Source organism: Gopherus flavomarginatus, chromosome 8 (genome assembly GCF_025201925.1).
Source record: "Gopherus flavomarginatus isolate rGopFla2 chromosome 8, rGopFla2.mat.asm, whole genome shotgun sequence".
NCBI lineage: Eukaryota > Metazoa > Chordata > Testudines > Testudinidae > Gopherus > Gopherus flavomarginatus.
The window spans coordinates 102,061,154-102,079,926 of NC_066624.1; positions in this window are offsets into that span (position 1 = coordinate 102,061,154).

Sequence of the window (18,773 nt, forward strand, 5' to 3'; positions counted from 1 at the left end):
AGGTCAATCAGAATAGGAAAAACCAAATCACAACCTCAAAGGCCATCAGTTCCTGGCAACCTCCCCCTACCCTGCCCACGTCTCACAGGCTGATGAAGCAGAGCATAGCCTCCTAAGCATGACACCAGCCCTAGTCATAGGTAAAGATTTCCTAACTGATGGAAGCAGCAACAGTATTGTAGAGTGAGGCACAGCTAGGAACCACAGCCCTCATAGATCTAGAGTCCAAAAGGGAAACCTCCCTTCTCCATGTGGCAGAAAACACCAGACTTCACAAACCTTCTCTCTCCAGCCACACAGAAGCAGATCAGGATCTTTCAGGGTGGAGCCAGACCCCAGGACTAGTAGGGACTTCCCACAGCAGAAGTTGGAAGCAGCATTAGCAAGGCTAGGAGGTGCCCAGTTGGGACATTCTCATTCCTTCACAGTGGTAGCAGAATGTTTTTCACAATTTGAAGATGGGACACTTTTCTGTCTGGTTGTTCATACCAACTTTCTTCCTCTACCTGCCTCAGCCTTTCCCCTTGTGCCATCCTTGTGACCCCCTCCATCCTTCCTCCTCTCCCTCTTCGCTCCTATTTCCATTCCCTTTCTATCCCTCCCTCTCAGTGTCTCCCTTCCCCTTGGCTCCTATTCACTCACCCTCTCTTGCTATTCCCTCACCCTTCTCTCCATAATTAATAAAAAGAAGTGGTGCTGATGAGATGTGCGCCCATCATTGTCCAGGTTGCTTTGCTTGCATTTTGTACCCTCTTCGCGAATTGCCTTGTTAGATCATAAACTCCTTAGGGAATGGACCATATCTCCCTATGTGCTTCTACAACAGATCACACCATGGGGACCAGATTCAGATTGGGGCCTTTGAGAGTTACTGCAAGTCAACTAAGCAAGAGGCAGCATGGTCCACTGAGGCACTGGACTGGGACTGTGGAGAACTGGGTTCTATTCCCAGCTCTGTCACTGCCCTACTAGGTGACCTTGCCCAAGTCTCTTCACCTCCAGGTTTCCTCTCCCACTCTTTTGCTGTCTTGTCCACTTTTCCTGTAAGCTCTTTGGCGGCAGGGACTGTCCTTTCCTATTTGTTTGCACAGTGCATGGCACAATGTGGCCCTGGTCTTACTTGTGGCCTCTAGGTGCTACTGTAGCACAAATAATAAATAAGAAGAGTCAGACAGGTAGAGGATCAGAAGATGAATGCTGAAATCGTTCTCTCAAGCACAGTTGCCCAATACTCATTACTCTTGATTTATCCCTAACCATTTCTTTCATTAAACCACAGCCCAAATTACCTTTTATTGTACCTTACAGGAATCTAAGCAACTGTCCATTTGGCCCAGGAAAGTGACTGGTATAAACAAAGAAAAGATGTATATTAAAGACCAGGAACCAAATTCAATGTATTTGTCATTCATAATGAGCACAACCACATGCTTTGGGCCGCAGGGATTATTTACTTTCTGAAATACTTTTTTAGAGAGTGTGTTAGTGGTCTATTCATAGACAACCTCAGATAAGGACATAGACTTGGAACTTGTTCAAAATAATTTAATCTTCTACAACAAACAAACAAACAAACAAACAAAACAAAAAAATGCAACAGCCAACCATGATGGACTAAATCAATACTAACCTCATTTCCCAAAACTCATTTCAGGTAGTGACTTCCAGGAAACTACTGGTAGCTCAAAAAATCTCAGAAGCTTAACTCTAAATTTAATTTCTTTAAGGATTGTAATTGAGCTTGCTTTTGTCTTTTTCTTTTTAACTGCTATTTCCCTTAAATGATATACTGTGTCTTGGGTGACACTTTATTGGGTTTCTGCTAAATCTTCATTTTTTAAAGTGTGAATAAATATATTTTGCAAGGTTGCAACTACCTCATAGTAACTAAAAATATAAACAAAACTCATATTGTTACAAGGAAAATAAACACGTGGCATAAATTTAGTCTGATTGCTTGCCTGTCAAATAGAGAAGAGAACAGGGCCAAGTTATTGGGAGACTGACTATTTAATCACATCAGCTTGTCTTGGTTGTATATATAAATTCAAGCACACTCTTGAACTTATTTATTTAGAAACTAACCTGGCTAATTCTGTCATATTTTTATTCCACCAGTACTCCCATTTAAATCAATGGGACTATTTGCAGAGGAAGGTACTAACCAAAGTAGTAGAGGGTAGAAGAATTTCGCCCTTATTCTGAGCTAGGTTTTGATTGTAGGTATCGCCATGAGTAAGGGGTTGTACATAAAGAATCGTCTCAGAAGGCAATGTACATCTACACTCCAATAAAAATCCTGTGGCACTGAGGCTCAGAAGCTCTGAGACCTGCTCCCCTCATGGGATTTCAGAATCTGGGCTGCAGCCTGAGCCTGAACATAGACTCTGCCATTTTAGCCCTGCAGCCTCTACAAGCCCTTGACTTGGGCCAGCTGCAGTTGTGGCATGCATCTTTTATTTCAGTGTAGACATACCCTAAGAGACATGCCACTCCCTTGTTGCTTCTGTATAGGTTCTCCTTATCCACTTAGTGCCCCCCTTAAAGCCCCCAAAACTCGGATTCAGGCTCAGGATGAAGACTGGAAGACCAGAGAAGAAAGGGGAAGAGGTGATGTTATACAACAAAGGGGAAAAAAACCAAACATTCTATAGCTCTTTTGTATCATCAGAGGTGGCTGCATTATTTTGGGGCAGGTTTGCAAAACAGTATTTTGCTACCTTCCGCACCCCAAACATAATAAATTCCTAGCCACTATCACTCTGAACAGGCACCGAGCCAGTCTGAAGATTTAGAATGACCTTGTTTCCAGTATTTTTTGAGGGAATGATGAAGCTGGGGAGAAGTGGAAGGCAAAACTTCAATGATCTTTGAGGATTTTACCACTTGTGCTAAAATATGTATTTATGAACTCCAGCATGATTAAGTTTGTGCCTGGATGTTTTTATTTTTTTGATAAAGCTGTCAATGAAAAATACCTCATGGAAGTACTCATATAAACATAACAAATAGAAAGAAGGTGCACATTTTGAAGCATCAGGGTAATTAACTACTGAAACAACTTACCAGGGGAGGAGGTGGATTCTCCATACCTTGAAATCTTTAAATCAAGACTGAATATCTTTCTAAAAGCTAAGCTATAGCTCACTCAGAAGTTTGAGGCTTGATCGGTAATTACTGGTTGAAGATATAGGGCCTGTATTATGCAGGAGGTCTGACTAGATGGTTGTCCCTTCTGAATTTAAAATCTATGAACCAAAAATCATGGTAATTATATCTCTGCCAATTAGATTATTTAAAATATAACTTGCATGACAATTTGTTATTCGCCCTTGGGCTTGCTATCCATAGAACTGTACCATAGTTTCTTCAAACCTATGTCAAAGTCTTAAAGTCTATAACTCAAATAAATTAAATTCTGGATTCTACCTTCACTAAATCTATGGAGACAAAACTGATGGCTACCTTAAATTCTTTAATCTGACCAGTTCTTCCAATAACAGAGGGCAGTCACGATAAGAACTACAAGGGTTGGTGTGTGTAAAGAAGTGGGAAATCAAATACAGATGGGTTAGTAGAAACATGAGTCTTTGTTCTACTCCATCTTACTGGATGGATTATGAGCACTTCAGAAGTCTGTATGGTAATTTAAAACTGTGCAAAAGTGAATACATTAGCAGATTTGTATTCACATATGTGGGAAGGGTGGACTGTTGATGGGCTCTGCGTTTATGTGAATTGGCAGTTGTGTGTCTGCAGATGTTTGCATGAGGGTTTAGGAAGAGTCATTATTTTGGCTGGAGAGAGTCCAGCACAATGCAAATGTATTCCACACCATTTCAGAAGTTTCCAAACTCTGTCCAAAAGGTACACTTTATAACTCAGTCTAATTTCTCAGATACAGCCTTGGGTTCTAAATCTTTCAACCGATTATTGATTGATCCAACTCTGAGCTCTTTTCACTAAGCCAATTTGGAGCTATAAGAAAAGAAAAAGAAAAAGGAATTTGCCAGTCATGATATACATGTAGTTTTTCTAGATCCCATCTCTCAGAAATGCCATGTCCAATTCATGATAAATTTTGGCACAAAAAAGGTCTCTACATGTACTACTAAAGCAAAATGTGAAGCAGAAAGTTTTGGTTTTGTTTTGCTTTTAGGATATTAGAGGGGGAACCAAAAAAAACCACAACAAGAAAAAGTCAGATTTATAATGGAAAGCTGGTTACAATCTGAATTATGAAAGGGTGTCTTCTCTCCATAATACATTCACTTTCCAATACTTGTGAGGGGGTGCACTGGCCCTTTGTGTGTCAACTGTTGAAGTATATTGGACCAACACCACCATGACTCATGCTGATCCCTACTATGAAAACCCACTATGCACATGCATCCACTGTGGATCTTTATCCAGGATAAAAAGGGTTAATCAGCTGTGTTTGCTTGGCATGTAGCCCTTGTTATTCTGCCAGTTAACTCAGCAGAAAGTACATAGCCTCCTGATCTTCTCTGAGGAGAAGCCCCTAAAAGATCACAGTGATAACCAGAGAGCCTGTAGTAAGAACTTAGATCCAGATAGATAGGAAGAGGTTTGCATGCGGTTTGGATTCTGTGTGCTGGTGTCAATCAGCTTGATTCTACTGAGCTCAGTGGAGCCCTGCGGATTTACACCAGCTAAGGATCTGGAATTGTTTCCTCTTATTCACTTAATACAGTTTAGTGATGTGAGGCGTGAAGGAGGCACCTGAGCTGGGACTTAAGGTAGTAATGTCGTTGGTGTGTCTTATGTTTTGTTCAGGTAAACAATTCCAACAGCCCAGGAAAGGGGGAAGAGTTTGTTATTAATCACAGGCTCTCTGTTATGGCAGGAAACACAGGCTCTTGTACACTGAATGCTAATATGCTGCTTTTCATCTTCAAAGTGCTTTACAAACATTCACTAATTAATTAATCCTCGCAACAACACTCTGTTACTGGAGTGTATGTTTACCAAGTTAGCTCCACTTGCACACAGAACATTGATGCTGTTGACAGCAGGCATGAGTATAAATTGATCTACAGCCACATGCTATAATCTACAGCAAATTTGCTTCAAACAATACCAAGGCTTCATCCTGCACATCTACAGGAGCAACTCCAGTAAAGTGGTCAGTCTTTATCAGACTTGAATGTGGTACTGATGTCCAGTACTTTCCCAGATAGACTGACACAGCACGCAATGTTTGCTTCTGCTGACTTGATTCCACTGGAACATGTGTTAGCAGAAGGAACAATCATGACAGTATTGAGAAAATTATAACAGAATTTGTCACATCACACTGCTGTTTCCAACTGAGTATGGAAACGACACAGATTCTTCAAACTTCTAATGAAATATATGGAAAGATTAATGAAGTTGCCACCACAAAAAGTTTTGACACTCTCATCACTGTTGTTAGAGACAGGGTTGGTAGCACAATTATTAAAGTTGTCAAACCCTTCCCATTATAAGCCCCTGCTTTCAGTTGCTGATTGAAATTTTTTTCAGTGAAACAGGTTTCTGATGGGAAATGCCGATTCAGTGGAATTGACACATCCTACTGGAAAGTGTTGTGTCAAAACTTTGTGCTAGTAAACAAGATGACTGGCCACCCTATCTGCCTGATTTCCTGCCAGATTTCCCATTGCTTGGAACCAATGCTTTTAACATAACTGAGTCAGGTTCAATTAATTTCCCAACTTGAAAAAATGTCAGAAAAAAATTTCTGAAATTGTCAATATGTTTTATTTTTACACTTTTAAGAAGAAAAATTCTGGTTTTCTGTTCAAAACAACTTTTTGTTTCAAAATTTAAGCTATAGACAGAAAAAAGGGCTAAATCAAAATGAAACATTTCAATTGACCTAGAATGAAAAAAGAAAGTCAATTTTTCAATTCATGAAAAAGGAACCCAGTACAAGATGGGGAAAAAATGTTGCCCTTGAAAATATTCATAGAATGTGAAAACAGTTTCCCAGTCTAGCTTGCTCTCAATGACATCCTGTGTCAGTGAGTTAAGAAGATAAGAATGTCCATATTGGCTCAGGCCTATGGTCCATCTAGCCCAGTATCCTGTCTTTCAAGAGTGGCCAACACCAGATGCTTCAAAGGGAATGAACAGAACAGAGCAATTATGAAGTCATCCATCCACTATCATCCACTTCCACCTTCTGGCACACAGAGGGTTAGGGACACCTAGAGCACTGGATTGTATTCCTGATCACCTTGACTAATAGCCATTGATGGATATATCTTTCAAGACATTATCTAATTCTTTTTTGAACCGAGTTATAATTTTGGCCTTCACAACATCCCTTGGCAATAAGTTCCACATGCTGATAGTGCAAAGTGTGACGAAGTATTTCCTTTTGTTTGATTTAAACCTGCTGCCTATTAATTTCATTGGGTGACTCCTAGTTCTTGTGTTAGGAGAAGGAGTAAATAACACTTCCATATTCACTTTCTCCAGACCATTCATGGTTTTAAACACCTCTATCACATCCCTCCTTAGTCGTCTCTTTTCCAAGCAGAATAGTCCCAGTCTTTAATCTCTCCTCATACGGAAGCTGTTTCCTACCCTTAAACATTTTTTTTGTCCTTCTCCATACTTTTTCCAGTTCTAATACACCTCTACCTCGATATAACACTGTCCTTGAGAGCAAAAAAATCTTACCGTGTTATAGATGAAACCGTGTTATATTGAACTTGCTTTGAACCACTGCAGTGCGCAGCCACGCCCCTCCACCATACCCCCCGGAGCACTGCTTTACCACGTTATATCCGAATTCATGCTATATCAAGTCATTTTATATCGAGGTAGAGGTGTATATAGTTTTGGGGTGGGGTGATCAGAATTGCATACAGTATTCAAGATGTGGGCATACTATGGGTTTATATAAATGACATTAAGATATTTACTGTCTTATTATATATTTCTTTCTTAATGGCTCCTAGCATTTTATTAGATTTTTTACTGCTGCTGCACATTAAGCAGATGTTTTCAGAGAACTATCCACAATGACTACAAGAACTTTTTCTTGAGTGGCAACGGCTAGTTTAGACTTCATCATTTTCTATGTATAGTTGGGATTACGTTTTCCAACATGCATTACTTTGCATTTATCAACACTGAATTTCATCGCCACTTTCTTGCCCAGACACCCAGTTTTGTGAGATTCCTCTATTACTCTTTGTAGACTACTTTTGGACTTAACTATCTTGAGTAATTTTGTATCAGCTGCAAATTTTATCAACTCACTGTTTATCCCTTTTTCCAGACTATTTATGAATATGATGAACAGTACTAGTCCCAGTACTGATCCCTGGGGGGCACCACTATTTACCTCTCTCCAGCCTGAAAACTGAGTATTTATTCCTACCCTTTGTCTCCCATCTAAACTAGTTACTGAACCATGAGATGATCTCCTTTCTTAACCAAAGACTGTTTAAAGCCTGTTCCACAGGTTAATGAGGCTTATGTGAGAAAGACATTTCCTTTCATTAGTTTTTAACTTGCCACTTTTCAGATTCAGTGAATCTCACCTTGTTCTTGCAGTATGCAAAAGGATAAATATGAACACCAAATTTACTCCCTCTCTATCCTTTTCATTATTTAGTGCACCACTGTCATGTCTCATCTTACTGAGGTACTCAAAATTAGTGGAGACTTTTTAAAAAATGTAGACCTATGATTTGTTCATACCAGAAAAAAACATGGGCATTTTTATTTTTACTTTTAAGTAATACACTGTAGGAACCAAGAGAGAATTAGCACTGCCTCATATGAACTCACAGGAGAATAGAGCAGGAAAGTGGAAAATATCAACATGTTCTCTCTTGCATCTCAGAATGAGGGCATCCGATGTGTTTGCAACATAGCTGATCGAAGCTGATTGGCACCAAGCCCTGACAAGCACCTTTCTTTATTAAAGTGTGCTTCCCTCAATACCAAAAATCTTGTCAGTGTAACTTGCCTGAATCATTTAAAATGTGAAACATGTTAAAAACACCAAACACTAATATTTGAACGGGATCATGTCACTGCCTCCTAATCAAAGCCTCATTCAGTGTCATTATTTGTGCGGTTTTACATGTCTTCATCTTGCGCAAATGAAAATATCTGGTATCCGAAATTTTCACAATGTTCTTAAAGAAACTAAGCAAGTGGTTGTGCAATTGCCAAGCATAATGGGGGTTTTGTGCAAGTCTGAAGTGTTTGCTAGGTTGTAAATTATTGATTTATTTCAGTGATTTAGGTTGTAGCAAATTGAAGCTATCGTCAAACTAAATACAGCTTCACTTAAGCTAATTATGTTGATGGGGCCATAAATACTGAGAGAGAGAGAGAGAGAGATAATTATATTTCTTTGAAAAGTACAACATAAACCCAAACCACCCCTAAATCATCAGAGACTGACATAACTTAAATCCATATTATTTCATGAATAGTTTTTATGCTATTGGCTATGATGAGGTCTTTCAGCTATATTTGTCTGAAGCACTAACCAAAGTGGTTGATAGTTGATTAAGTCTGGATCATCCTGCTGGAATCCATGTATGGAGAAGGCACCCACCATTCAAGGATCTCCCCGTACCTAGGCTGGGATTGGATGCAGTCTGGGACTTAAAAATAGGGATCAAGAGACTAGCCATTTCCGGCAGCAATAGCCAGTCAGCTCCCTGGATTTTCCCATGTCTATGTTAAACTTCCCCTGAATTATTTTCCTTCTTCCCTGTTTGTGAGGGACAGACAGGTGCCCATCTCTTAGAAAGATAGTTCCTAAGAAGCCGTGCTGATAGGTAGTAGGTAGGTAGAAGTGGCCAAAGAGAGCAGCATGAAGATAAGTACAATTCAAAGAGATCACTCCAGTCTCCATAAAACTTGGATTCAAAGTGCTTGGCAGTTTCACTCACTACAGGCAAGGTTCACCTCATGGAGTTTTCTGGCTTCCTTATCATGGGGTTCACTGAGATAAGAATATGTCCTTTGGTATGTATTTTCTATATGCAGGTCTATGAGAGAGATGGTCTCATAGCTGGGGCGTGGATGCAGAAGATTTGAGTTTGGTTCCCAACTCTACCACATCCTTCTTAAGTGATCTTGGGCAAGTTGCTTAAGGCCAGATTTTCAAAGGTATTTAGGTATACCCACACCTACCTTATAGCAGATAAGGATAATTTTATCACTCTTTGTGAGGAACTCAGACACTATGGTGATGCTGACTGTTATTAATAGACAGATATCTTACCTTTGAAATTTAGAGGTGTCATCTTGAATTTGGCCAAATCTAACATATTCTACATACAAACATATATATACTTTACATGGAAGATACAGGAGGTCCAAATCAATCTTTACACATATAAAGGTAAATTGCTGTATCGCAATTTCTGTTACAAGAGGCAGCTAAAGAAAAAATAAATTGATTTACAATACATCTAAGGCAATTATCTTTCCTGATGCCTTAGAATGGATCCATGAAAGAGATAAAATGGATATAATTTTTGTTTTGCCAGGTACATTTCCTTCCTAAACATTATGCATCACTTTTAGAATATATAGGGGTCAGGATGAAATCCCTTAAGAGTGCTTCAAGACAACTCCCAAAAATAAAAATAAGACCAAAATAAATAACTCAAACCTGTAAAAATGATTGTCTGGCTTCTCATTGACTTCCATGGACATTGGATTGGCCACTTAAATATAGGCGCAAACTCATCTCTTCTGTAATTAAATTATCTTTTAGTGTGTTGCTACATATGAAAACAAGGCAAAATCAATATAACAAATTATGAGCAATGAATTGATTGCTCATTTATGTTTGGGGGGAGGTTAGCTTTAAGTATGAATTAACATCCAACCATAAACCCCAAATATTAGTCTAATTGAAGTCAGATGGTGAAGTCCTGACTCAACTGAAGACAATGACAAAACTCCCAGGATTTCACACAGAATCTTAGTTTCAAAGGCCAATTCTGAACTTCTCATCAACAGCATGAATTTAGGGATGAATGGATTTCTCTCTCATATTATATTTTGTACCCTCCAAGCCCAGAAACTTCATTTAGAAAGTAAATATTGCACATAGTACTGAGTCAGAAGATCACTTGTTTCCTGTTCCATTGAGGCAAATTTCAATAAAGCAGAATCAGTACATATTTAGAGCCTTTGGTGAATTCCCTTTGTGCAGTATATTCAAAGCACCAAGCAAAATTGTTGAAAAATGTAGGTCTATATCCCTAGATTCCATGGCACTTCATTAAATTTAGACTCTTGCATTTGTTTAGGTAACTAAGAATGAAAATGAATAAAACAATCACAAATAAAAGATATTTACACTTTTTTGTTTGTTTTACTGAAAATGCATAATTTTATTGTAGAAGCTTTCAAAGGGAAGAGTTGTCTTGGCAGCCAGGTTGAGGACACCTGGGACTTCTGTCATTTAGGGAGAATTGTTGAGACTGTGAGATATGCAGAGAAACTGTATGTATCTACTAGAATAATTGTTAGTAAGTTGTTAAGAATCTGAATCTTCAACTTGATATATTTAAATTTCAGCATTTACATTCCATTGAAATGAAAGGCAGTATGCCTCAGTAAGACTGTTGTTTCACAATAACTACACTGCATCGATTTGCATTTGAGACACATTTTCAAGGTTATGTTCACAACCATGAGGGGGAGGGGAAGGGGAAGGGGCAGGGAGAGATGTTTAAAGCATAAAACAAACTCTGGAGCACAATTCTGCGTCAAAGGATGGGGAAGGTCTGGATTCCTTACTAATTTTGTGAGGCTATTTGAGGTCATCAGTATATTGCGAAGCGCAAATTGAATGTGTCTGTCGTACCTCAAATTATTTTTCTTTCACTATTAGGCAGAGAGATTTGCTTAAAGGATTTGGATATCCAACGCTCATTAATTTTTTTCACTTGGCATCCAAATCCCTTAGGTATCAATGAAAAAACCTTAACCTTAATGTATGCAGTAAAAATTGCCCACAATAGTTACAAGGAAGAAATGGTTTCTTGGTACTAAACAAAACAATGAATATGTCAGGCAAATTGTATCTGGTACAAAAAATAGGAGAAAGTATAAACACATTAAGATAGGCTATCAGTAGCATCTTTCAAAAGAAATACAATGTAAGCCATATACTCTTAAATAGCTCAAGGGACTTACAGTCAATAAATTTAACAGGCTGCAACCAAAAAATCAAAGCCGAAGTACAGTATGTAAATAGAAGCTAGAGTGCAGTCTTCTTTCCAACCTTAGGACAGAGTTAATAGAGGGGAAATGACAAAATACATAAAAAGGAATATATAGGATTTGACAGAGTATGTTTTTTCTTTTAACTTCAAGGCAAAACTACCAGACTATTTTCGCTTAGAGAGATAAATCAGACTAAGAACTTTAATCAGTTTGTATACAAATCTTATTTGTAACATTGGGAAGCTTAAGTATTGGAGCCTTGTTGGTGCATAGGGGGTGGAGAGAGGATGCTACGGGTTCAGTGTAAATAATGACCCTCTCAAAAAGAGATTAGCTTAAATGAATTCATGACAAGACAGTCATGCTTTCCACACTCTTGGTTTAAAATATTCTTTGACAATTTCTCTAAACTGGCAAAGTTCAAGTATATCCAGGGTATCAGTAGCAGCAACAGGTGGATGGACCCTTTGCTGCCTACTGACATTATTCATTCAACATAAAGCTTAGAGTCTGGGAAGCCAGATCCTCAGACTTGCTGGATTTGTTTTCACTGATCCAGTGTTTGAGAAAAATATTTCTACATTTCCTAGATCTGAAGAAGAGTTCTGTGTAAGCTTGTCTCCCTCACCAATAGAAATTGGTCCAATAAAAGATATTATCGGTACCTAACCTGCATTGTTGCTTATGGTGAGTGGAAGAAAGCCTCAGGTTTTCTACTGCTCAAATCTTTTCCAAAAACTTTCTTCAATATTTTTGGGTTTGTTGGATCAGATTTCCTGATTGTATTGAGAATTTGCCGAGGCATTTATAATTGTAGCAGTAATTTGGAAATACAAGCTTAAAACTACAGACTCAGCCAATACTAAACACTTTTGAAAATCCCATTAATAAAGAGTAGGAACTTTTGAAGAACTGTAATTTTTATTATTTAATTCTACTTGTGTTAAGAACCAAAAGTGCTTATCTGTAAAATGAGGGAAATACTTACCTCCTCTGTAAAATGCTTTGATTTCTATAGATGAAGAGTGATATTATGTAAAAACTAGGTACTAGTGGTAATATTATTAGGATAGTTGCTTGGAAAAAAACTTCTACTGAACCATTTTCTCTGTCAGAAAATGCAGTTCTGTTGAAATCAATGCACTTTGCCCAGGGGCGGCTCCAGGCACCAGCACGCCAAGCATGTGTTTGGGGTGGCAAGCCATGGGGGGTGCTCTGCCGGTTGCTGCGAGGGCAGCAGGCAGGTTGCCTTCGGCGGCATGCCTGCAAAGGGTCAGCTGGTCCCTTGGCTTTGGCGGACCTCCCGCAGGCATGCCGCCGAATCCTCGGAACCGTGGATCTCCCGCAGCAAGCCTCCTTATCCGCAAGACTGTGGATCTCCCGCAGGCAAGCCGCTTTATCCGCGGGACAGCGGATCTCCCACAGGCAAGCCATCGAAAGCAGCCTGCCTGCCATGCTTGCGGTGGCTAAATATCTAGAGCCATCCCTGACTTTGCCAACTCACATCAATTTCACAGAACTGGAAAAAAAAAGATTCAACAATGTCAAAACATCCCATTTTTCAGAAGTTTGGTTTTGAAGCAGTGTTTTTTTTCCCAAGGCTTTCTTTAAATTTTATGTTGATATAAAATGTCAAAGTCTAAATGAAACGTTTCAGTTATATCAAAACTAAAGTTTTTCTGGATTTTTTTTTCCTGGATAATTCTTTTTTTTTTTGGCTAATTTTAAAAATTTGGGGGTTTGATTCCAATTTGGAATAAAGACAAATTTGACCATCTTGCAGTCCTTTATGAAATGGAATTGTCATCCTCCAGCCAGCTCTAGAAATGACTATTACTGTAATGAAATTATCTGACAACCTCTGAACCCAATGGAATTCTTTTTGCATGTGTCTCATTTTCAAATACCTGAACTAAGTATGAATTATTGAACTAAATTAATAAAATGGTTAACATTCAATTTGCCAGCAAACTACACTTCAGTTACAATGTTATCATAAAGAATGAACAAGGTCACATGGAAATTAAACAAAATATTATATGAAAGGAGGAAACATTTCTGTCTAGCAGTACAGCTGGGTGAAGTAATCCTAGCAAATGATTTGTTCAGAGTTTAGCCACTTTTGCTGATAATTCTGAAACAGAAAAGGTTGAATTTTCAAAAGCCCTCACTGAAGTCAATAGTTCAACTCCCAATATCTTCAACAGCAGCACAGTTTGATCAACAAGGAGCTTTCAGAAATTCCTTCTGATTTTTAAAAATTATTCTAAGTTGTACAAACATTTCATTTGCACACATTTCAGCCTAGGGATTCTGACTCATTCACTTTGATTATAACCATGATTATTTACTGTTCTTTATTCATTATTTTTGTTGCGTCACCGGCCACATAAGTTACATTTTATTGTTTCAGCCTCCTAGTTAATTGGATGTCTGATTTTTTTTAAAATAAACACAGAGAATAATAGATTTTAAGACATTACTTACAAGCCATATTCAGCATACTTTCATTGTCTGTGAACATTCTTGTGAATTAGAAAAATCACTTGTACAAATGATCACAGGAAAGACATAATAAAAACAGTAAAAAGCTGTGGATATTTTCAAAGCATATTTATGGCTTTTATTGAATTTCTATTTGTGAACATCTGTTTTGTGATAGTTGCCAGAGTAACCAGAAACTACCAACATCTTAATTATAAAACTTGGGGTTGGAAACAACCATCTCAGCCACTTATTCTTCTGTTCGTTACGCTATATGGGAGGCAATGTTTCCTAGTGGAGAGAGTACAGGACTGGGACTCAGGAGAGCTGAGTTATAACATGCAAAGGACCTGCTGGGTGACCTAGAGCAAATCACGTCATCACTCTGTGCCTCAGTTTCCCCATCTGTTACATGAGGAAAATGGTACCCTTTTGTAAATCACTCTGAGATTTATTGATGAAAAGAACTATACAAGAGCTAGGTACTATTATTATTATAATTATTTTTAAAGTAATGGCAAATGTTTGCATTGTTCTAGGGTTGAGTTATCAGCCCTTCCATCATAAATTCTTACACTGAATGGGCTGTAAGACCATATCCATAAAAGTATGTTCAAATCTAGAAGGCTCTTTCCATCAAGTTACATTATGTAAGGTGTTGCAGGTCAACTTTTGATTGTAAATTACTTCAGAGTCCCTTTTGGATTACAATACATCTCAATAACATCATCTAATTCAATCTCTCTCTCACACACGCTCTCTCTCTCTCAAAAAAAGACTATCTTTTGTCTTCAGGTACGAGAAGTTAACATTACAGGGAAAATGAAATTATGCAGCCATTTATATCATCTAATATATATATTTAGCCAGACTGTGGTAATGCTAGCTAGGATTCCACTGATTTCATAATTACTGGGAAAACTATAAAATAAAATAATGTTTGGGAGGAACAGGAAATTTGATGTGGTTATAATAAAAAACATTGTTCACTGTGACGTATTTGAATTTTTAAAATTTCTCAATAGCTTTACATTACCATTCCAAAGTAGTTTTCATAGAGCTTATTTTAGTTGTGACAGGAACTAATGAATTTTTCAGGCTTGTGTCTGGTTTTTATGATACTCCTTCAGAATCTATTTATGTATTTACTACCAAAGAGTGGGATCAGGATGCCCTTTGGTTCCCTTTGAATCTTTTTCACAACTTTATCATTTAAATTTTTACTTCCCTTTGTCCGGTATGAATTGCTTAACTCTGAGTCTAGCCCTGGTTCTCTCTCTATAGGTCACCCAGTTTGTTATATATGGTACAGTACCATGGAGAGCTCCACCAGTTTGAGGTTCTATTGTGCTAGGCTCTGTAAAAACACAGCAAGAGACAATCCCTGTCCCAAAGAACGTACAGACCACATGGATAAATTTGGAAAGGGATACAGGTGACAACGGGGAAAAACCTGATTTCTGCACAAATGCCTCCTGCTGGTTAATCCCCAAAATAGCACTAATGGTCCTTACATTTATCTCTCATGATTCCTCCTTACACCAGAGATGAGTGCTGCAATCAGAGCACCAAATTCAACAGGCTCAAGTAGGAAATAGTTTCCCTTTTCATCCTGATTTTTGAGATATGTAAAAAGATGGTTTGCAAAAAAAAATTGAGATTCCAAACAGGAAAAAAATCAGTTCCGCTCTATCAAAACAATTTGGTTTTGATCCTCTTCTTCCACCCTCCCCTCCCGCCCCCCAATTTTTTTTAAGTATACAGTAAGTTGAACTTCTAAACAAAAAGTCATTTCCAACTGACAACCCACAATTCTTCATCCTGAAAATGTCAGATGGGATGCGCTGAAAATGAAAAGAAACCAAATTTGTTGGGAAATTTGTCAAAACTCACCCTTTCCCACAAAAAGTTTCAGTTTTGATGAATCCATATTTTTTTTGGCAAAAAACAAACAAAAAAATCATTTAACCCCAAAAATTCCTGTCCAGCTCTAGCAGAGAGAGGAAGACACTTTGGGAGTGAAACTGTTAGTGTGAGCACCTCATTGCCTTTCTCTGGAGATATGCTTTGAGGAGGACAGATTGGCACCAAAGATATTCATAAACTTTTCAAGTGTTGAAACTGTGGATGAAACCTCCCTGCAAAGGGGAAACCCATGGCTGTAGCAACCTGGAGGTAGGGAAGCGTGATGTACTGACGTGCATTACATTGGATTCTGGTGGAATATGACAGGTTTATATCATGGAGTGTTGTGTCCAGTGTTTAGAAAAAGGGACAGGGACTCCTGAGACTTAGGTTCTATTCTCTGCCACTGACTTGGTGTGTTATCATGGGCAAGTTACTTCACATCCCTTGCCTTAATTGCCCCATCTATAAAATAGGGCCAACAACAATTACCCACCTAGGCAACATGATCTGAGATCCCTGGGTAGAATATGTTATAGAAATGAAAGGTACAACTGTGACTCTGGCAAACCAGGTGCCAGTTCTTCCCAATGTGTTAGACCTCAGCCGAGCAATGACAGATTCATTGCTGGAAACCAGTCTGTTTCCCCGTGTGTGTTAGTATTTTAAGATGGGTATTGAACTTACAACAATGTGTTTAGACTTTATGAAATGCTTATAAATAGCTGAATGAACTAATCTCACTTACCTTTATCATGCGCTATAAGGTAAATATTTAAGTTTTTCCATTACAACTGTAAAAAAGGTTGCTCTAGAACCTTGAACCTGTCTGGAGGGATCATCTCCTGCTCATCAAGAAACTCCTGCTATCAAAAATAAATGGGCCATTATGGCACATCAGAGTTCAAAGACTTTGTTATGTGTCCCTTCACACCCATGAAAAGGTGCAAAAGGGCTCATCCCATCTTGAATTGTGGAAGAAGGAAATAAAGATAGCTGACAAATTTTTTCGTCTGTTTTGCTGTTTGGGCTCTCATAGAGCTGGAGCTACAAAAACAGAAGCAGAGATCCCGAGGGTCAACCTGGGTTAACCCTAAAAGACATTCAGTGCTAACAAATTGCTACAACTCGGTCACCTTTTGGAACCATAGACTGTAACTCAATTGTGTTTATGTGTTTAACTGCTTTAACCTGTAAATAACATTTCTTTTTCTAGTTAATAAATCCTTAGTAACCATAGAATTGGCTACAAGCATTGTCTTTGGTTTGAGATCTGAGGTACAAATTCACCTGAGATAAGTGACTGGTCTCTTGGTACTGGATGCAACCTGAATCTTTTTTGATCATTGGTGTACAGCAACCAACTATCAGTAAGTCCAGCTTCCCTGTGTTGCAAGATTGTAGTGCTCACGGGGACTGTCTGTGACTGCATGGTAAGACTGTTATAGTGCTTCAGAAGATCACATTTGTTACTGGGTTGGTAAAATCAAATGATATGACATACAACCAATTTGGGGTGTCTGCCCTGCTTTTTGACAGTCTGCCCTGAGGCTGACACTCGTGGTCATGAACCACTGCAGACAGCGTGACAGTTGGGGGAACCTTGGCAGGAGTCATATGCCACAAGTGAACTGAGCTTATAGATCATAACCCCAGCGCTGTTAAAAGTTTAAATTTGATATCGAGAGTTAAGGGTTAAAGATTAGCCACAATGAGTAAATCAGTCAGAGGAGGGTCTTAACACAAAAGACCTTGAAATGTTATGTAAAGATAGGGGAATATCCCATAAAAAAAAAGCCTCTGATCCAGTACTGAGAGCTTTGCTCATAAGCTTTGTCCAGGCAGCAATGGCCTTGCTGTCCCAGATACTGCAATGCAACTGACTCAGTTGAAGTACCTGAGAGCCTGAGAAGAACGTGAGTGTGACAGAATGAGGCATCCCACACAGCAGTCATCACCTAAATCACTCACATCAATATTGAGCATGTCATCATGCATCAACACTGTTTCTAATGCCCTGCATTGCTTGTGTAGGTCTTCTTCAGGTAGAGTGAGGAGTTTTGGAATATCATACAACATCCCAAATATACTGTTGTGTTCCTTGAGCTGCATGAAACGTTCTTCGACTGTATTAAACAATCTAGCACCTGGTTTGGGGTCTCTTATGGGATTATCCCATGCCTCGTAATCAAAACGTCGTCTTCTTCTTCGGTGACTCTTGTATTCTTGAATCAGTGGAAAAATAGCTTCAGTGTGAAGTTCTTCTGCCAACTCCTGTGCACTCTTCAGAACACTTTGAAATCCCTCATCTGACCGGTAAGACTGTAGGTATGACTGCTTTGTCCAGTTGTTCCATTGCTCCAGATATATCAAGGTCAACACCTTGGAGTCTCTTGCTTACATTTCAAATAGTATGTCATGCCACTAAGCAACACAGAAATTTGAAGTTATGTATGTTTCTGGTGATTCCATTTCCCTCTGCCACTGTTCTCCTATGAACAGTTCCTGTCATAGCATTATCCTCCATAATGGCATCTATGGCATCATCTATCTTCAAAATTTTCCATCAATGAGTTCATGCAGAGAAAGATACATAGATGCTTTGAATTACATTAAAAAATCAGCAGCCTCACTAGAAGCTGATGCTGCATCACTGACCACCAAGTTCAATAAATGAGAACTGCATGGGACAAAAAAATGTTTGAGAGTTTAACTCTTGGATCCGGGTCTGCACTCCTCTGTTCTTTCCTCTCACCTTGACACCATTATCGTAGCCCTGACCTCTCATGTCAGCTATCACAATTCCCATATCTTCCAGCTTTTTAAGAAGCAAATTTGTCATATCAGCTCCTGTAGTATCATCAATGTCAATAAATTCTAGAAAATGCTCTCTGACAGTCACCAATGCAGGGACATTTTCACTGTTGTTGTTACAAAATACACCATTAAAGTCATTTGTTCTGTATGGTTGATGTCTGGTGTGCAGTCCAGAATAAAAGAGTAATATCTTGCTGATTTCAGATCTGCCACAATCTTCTGTTTGACTTTTGTTGCCAGTAACTGTATGATCTCATTTTGAATTGTTTTTCGAAGGTAGTGGTGTGTGTACATTCCTTGGGTGGTGACTCTTCTTAGATGATCCTAGAGTACAGCATCAA